Source organism: Gadus macrocephalus, chromosome 14 (genome assembly GCF_031168955.1).
Source record: "Gadus macrocephalus chromosome 14, ASM3116895v1".
Taxonomy (NCBI): Eukaryota; Metazoa; Chordata; class Actinopteri; order Gadiformes; family Gadidae; genus Gadus; species Gadus macrocephalus.
The window spans coordinates 19802026-19806544 of record NC_082395.1 but is presented as its reverse complement, the minus strand read 5'-3'; the positions used below and the strand labels follow the sequence as shown (position 1 = coordinate 19806544).

Genomic DNA, 4519 nt, shown 5'->3' with positions numbered 1-4519 from the left:
TCTGTGGGAGCTAAAGCAGAGGAGGAGTTGATTATCTGCATCATGTACGGGGAGAAATGTGCAGTGTGCAAATGGAACGTGGCATTCGCCTTTCAGAAGGACTGAGGCGGAGGTCCTGGAGGCGGAGGTCCTGGAGGCGGAGGTCCTGGAGGCAGAGGCCAGCCTGGAGGTCCTGGAGGCGTCCAACCTGGAAGGGGCGGCATGGAGGGCCAGGTGGCGGCTCCTCATCCAGTAAAGTTAAACTCATCTTCAGTGCATCCATGATGAAAGGGGAGAAATGTTCCTGTGTGCAACTGGAACTTGTGTCTCACATTTCAGAAGGGCCTGGAGGCGGCCAACCTGGAAGGCCTGGAGACGGCCGAGGTCCTGGAGGCAACGGCGGTCCTGGAGGCAACGGCGGGCCTGGAGGTGGAGGAATCTGGAGGTCCTGGAGTCGGTGGGCCTGGAGGCGGCGGTTGGGACCAACCTGGAGGGCCTGGAGGCGGTGGTTGGGTCCAACCTGGAGGGCCTGGAGGCGGTGGTTGGGACCAACCTGGAGGCGGTGGTTGGGACCAACCTGGAGGTCCCGGCGGTGGCGTCCACCTGGCGGCGGTCAGCCTGGAGGGCCCGGCGGCGGCGTCTTGGAGGGCCCGGCGGCGGCGTCCCGGAGGGCCCGGTGGCGGCGGCGTCCTGGAGGGCCCGGCGGTGGCGGCGGCGTCCTGGAGGGCCCGGCGGTGGCGGCGGCGTCCTGGAGGGCCCGGCGGTGGCGGCGGCGTCCTGGAGGGCCCGGCGGTGGCGGCGGCGTCCTGGAGGGCCCGGCGGTGGCGGCGGCGTCCTGGAGGGCCCGGCGGTGGCGGCGGCGTCCTGGAGGGCCCGGCGGTGGCGGCGGCGTCCTGGAGGGCCCGGCGGTGGCGGCGGCGTCCTGGAGGGCCCGGCGGCGGCGGCGGCCTGGAGGGCCCGGCGGCGGCGGCGGCCTGGAGGGCCCGGCGGCGGCCTGGAGGGCCCGGCGGCGGCGGCGGCCTGGCGGTGGCGGCGTCGGCGGCCTGGAGGGCCCGGCGGTGGCGGCGGTGGCAGCGGCGGCGTTGCGGAGGTCCAGGCGGTTGGCCCGGTGGAGGTCCTGGAGGAGACGGTCCCGGCGGTGGAGGACGGCTGGGGGATCCGGCGGTGGAGGTCCGAAGGCGGCTCGTGATTAGACCAACCAGCTCCTCATCCATGGAAGGTAAGCTCTTTCTCCAGGTCAATCTGATCAACGAGAAAATCAAAGAGCGCAGCCATGAACTGGTGGTATCGCCATGTGGGGACTAAACGCCAATGTTTAACTCAAGTAACTGCAGTGTTTCCCCCAGCACTGTATGGTTAAGGCCGTCTTAACAGTAAGGCCCCGCCTTGACTACCAATGTAGAAAAATTATATATAAAAAATAATTATGCAATAACAAAGTGCAAAACTCGTAGGGAAAGAAAACATACTTTCCTCAAGTACAAAAAATATAGATAAATAATTTGTCGGTAATACTGTATACTGTTCAAAACAATAGTCGTGCCATAAAGCATTTTGAATGCAATTGAAAAGGCGGTTGTATGTATTATTGCGAACTGAAACCCTCACCGAAGACCCCCCCCCCCCTACCTTGACTAAGACATTGTCTGGGGGAAACACTGAACCGGGTTGTATCACTTAGTAGTGAGTACACTAGGGTAGCTGGGTTGTATCACTTAGTAGTGAGTACACTAGGGTAGCTGGGTCATCTCCAAATGGTAACTGAGTGTTTGCTCCAGCAGGATTGAAGGAGTCACTGGGGATGAAGATCACTGCTCAGGGGCTGACGACCACTCCGGAGAAGGTACATAAATCTACAGCTGATGTGATTAAAGTTCTGCAGTTCAGATCCGCTGATAAATGGTCCCATACCGTATCCACAGCGTCCTCATGGTGCAGGCGGTCAAACCTCCACCTCTTTGAAGAGACCAAGCAGCTTGATGACTGACTGGTTCTTTATACTCAAGACCTCGTCCCGGAGCAGAGGACGGACTTAAGGCCCGCAGCGCAGCCGACTAGAGACTCCATGTGGAACCGGTAAGATACTGGATTGACCATCTTGAAGACATTTTAATTTATTCAACAAGGTTAGTTTTGTTTGGCGGGTATGTTGCTTTGATACTAGGGGCTTCTTCTGTAACAAACTTTCTAGAGAATAAGATCTGACTTCAGCCAATCAGCGGGATGTCCTTGAACAAGAGCCAATGGCTGAAGGTGCTCAAACGCATTCTTTTGACTCGCTCCTCTACCATTGCTGTAATCAAGCTGGATGGCTATTTTGCTCCTTCTACTGACAAAATCAAGTCTGCCACCTGGTGGCTGATGAGGGAGTAGCAACTCGGGGTACATTGGAAAAATGATAAGAAGAGCCTGTTTTTGATGGTTGGATCGTACACCTAAATGTTTTTACATCAAAATATCGCCGAACCCCATGTTGGACAATACTTGTTTTCATCCTTTCTATGTTTAGCTTTGATTTATCCTTACCTTTTCTTGTGACTCATTCCCCTTAGGTTCAATTAAGTTGACCTCTCCTTCAGGCGACTTAAAGGGAGACCATATGTGCGGCAGCTGGGTGTCATGGTGCAGAGACTCAACGCTGGTAAATATTTACTTCCTCCTTGAACAGACCTAACGCGTCAAACGGCAATTATATAATCCCTCCTGATCTTTATAAAGGTCTGAAGACAAGTCTTTTCTGTGAACATCTCCACTGACTAGTGTGCTCTTAATTAAATTAAAGTTAATTAAATGCAGTAACTCCAATGCACCTGGAGGCTCGTATTGAATTTTTTTGAAACCCGGTTCTCCAGCACTAGGACTGTTGCGGTAAATAAATGCTTGTTTTTTCGCTAATTTAAGTCTATGAAATCAAATGCTGATTGAGACCAGATGGGGCTGTTCCTGCATTTATAGACATTTGATTGCCCTTGACACTGATTCTACTTTTTGCAACAATTTACTTCACAGTACTGAACTACACCAGTGTGTCCTACTCCCATAAACCCTGAGGATCCCTGGATGGCTACACCAGCACATTAATCCACACCCAACATCAACACACAGTGCACACTCTATAGAGCTCGTAAGTCCGCCCCTTGCGGCGGGACCTCGTGAGATCGTAAGAGATATGACTGGGTTTCAATGGAGAGAAAGTAATTATTTTCTCCATTTTATGTTGCACCACATTTTGGGGGAAGAATGTTTGAATCAATCTTTGTCATTTATTTCTGTACTCCATATCTGTAATCCCAGCTGTTGTATTTTAACACGGTAGCTGGGAACCCTCTTTATAGGGAGCGACTAGAGGGACGAGGCTGGAAGCAAACCTGAGCCTGGATCTTAACCTTCTTTCTAAACCTATTGCCGCAATTTAACCGCAAATTAAGTGAGGCCTAAAGTAACTTGACTCTCTTACCTAAACTTGCTTGCCTAAACTCGCTTGCATAAAACCTAAACTCGCTTGCATAAAACCTGAACTTGCTTGGCTAAACTCGCGTCGCTTGCCTAATACCTGTACTTGCGTGCCTAAACTCGCTTGCCTAATACCTGAACTCGCTTGCCTAAACTCGCTTGCCTAAACTCGCTTGCCTAAACTCGCTTGCCTAAACTCACTTGCCTAAACTCGCTTGCCTGAACTCGCTTGCATAAAACCTAAACTCGCTTGCATAAAACCTAAACTCGCTTGCATAAAACCTAAACTCGCTTGCATAAAACCTAAACTCGCTTGCATGAAACCTAAACTCGCTTGCATAAAACCTAAACTCGCTTGCATAAAACCTAAACTCGCTTGCATAAAACCTAAACTCGCTTGCATAAAACCTAAACTCGCTTAGCTTGACTCGCTTGCCTAATACCTGAAGTCGCATGCCTAATACCTGAAGTCGCTTGCCTAAAACCTGCTTGTCCAAACACGTTACACAAAGTTAACCATCCGTAATCTTTAACCCAAACCAGACTTGTCCCTGGGTCGCTCCACTTTAATTTAGAAGTTTCTTTTACCTCATCTGCGTTTTGAGTTTCATTCTTTGAGGGCTTGAAGTGCTTTGGAGGATATTTGAACCTTGTTTGCCGCATCAATAAACATGCTTTATCTTTACCCATTTTGTTTTGGATTGCATTTCTATGTGTAATCCGGCCAAATGTTCAGTGTCCTTACATGTAATGTCTATGGTCTGACGATAATCTGACCTCTTCATGAAGCAGAATGTGTGTGAATGTTGTCCCGTGAGCTCCAGGCTCTCTGTGGGCCTGTCAACGTCTCTTTAGCAAAAGGTTGGAGAGTGAAATTCATTTTTGTGCCATTTTCATGTGTTCCTGAGTATTTCAGACCTGTGGTGTTTCACATGAGACCTTAATGGGAACTTTTCTTTTTCTGCCTGCATACGTAATGCCTACATTAGTAGGGTGATCACTGTTGATCCCAATATTGATCATTAACCACCTCATTCTTTGGGATTACAAATCAATTTATGAGCATATTTGCAAATGCCTCCAAATA

The 4519-nt window shown here is 50.7% G+C and overlaps 1 long non-coding RNA gene across 2 annotated transcripts; it reads left to right on the top strand.

Annotated features, from left to right (window-relative positions):
* Positions 1-1059: 1059 nt before the first annotated feature.
* On the top strand, positions 1060-4307 carry LOC132471852 (uncharacterized). Of its 2 annotated transcripts, none has more exons than XR_009528927.1 (5): positions 1060-1198; positions 1761-1822; positions 1902-2055; positions 2532-2620; positions 2989-4307. It is a non-coding gene; the product is annotated as an uncharacterized LOC132471852 (long non-coding RNA). The 2 variants fall into 2 exon arrangements; XR_009528928.1 differs by having other exon boundaries at positions 1758-1822.
* The last annotated feature ends 212 nt before the right edge of the window (positions 4308-4519 follow it).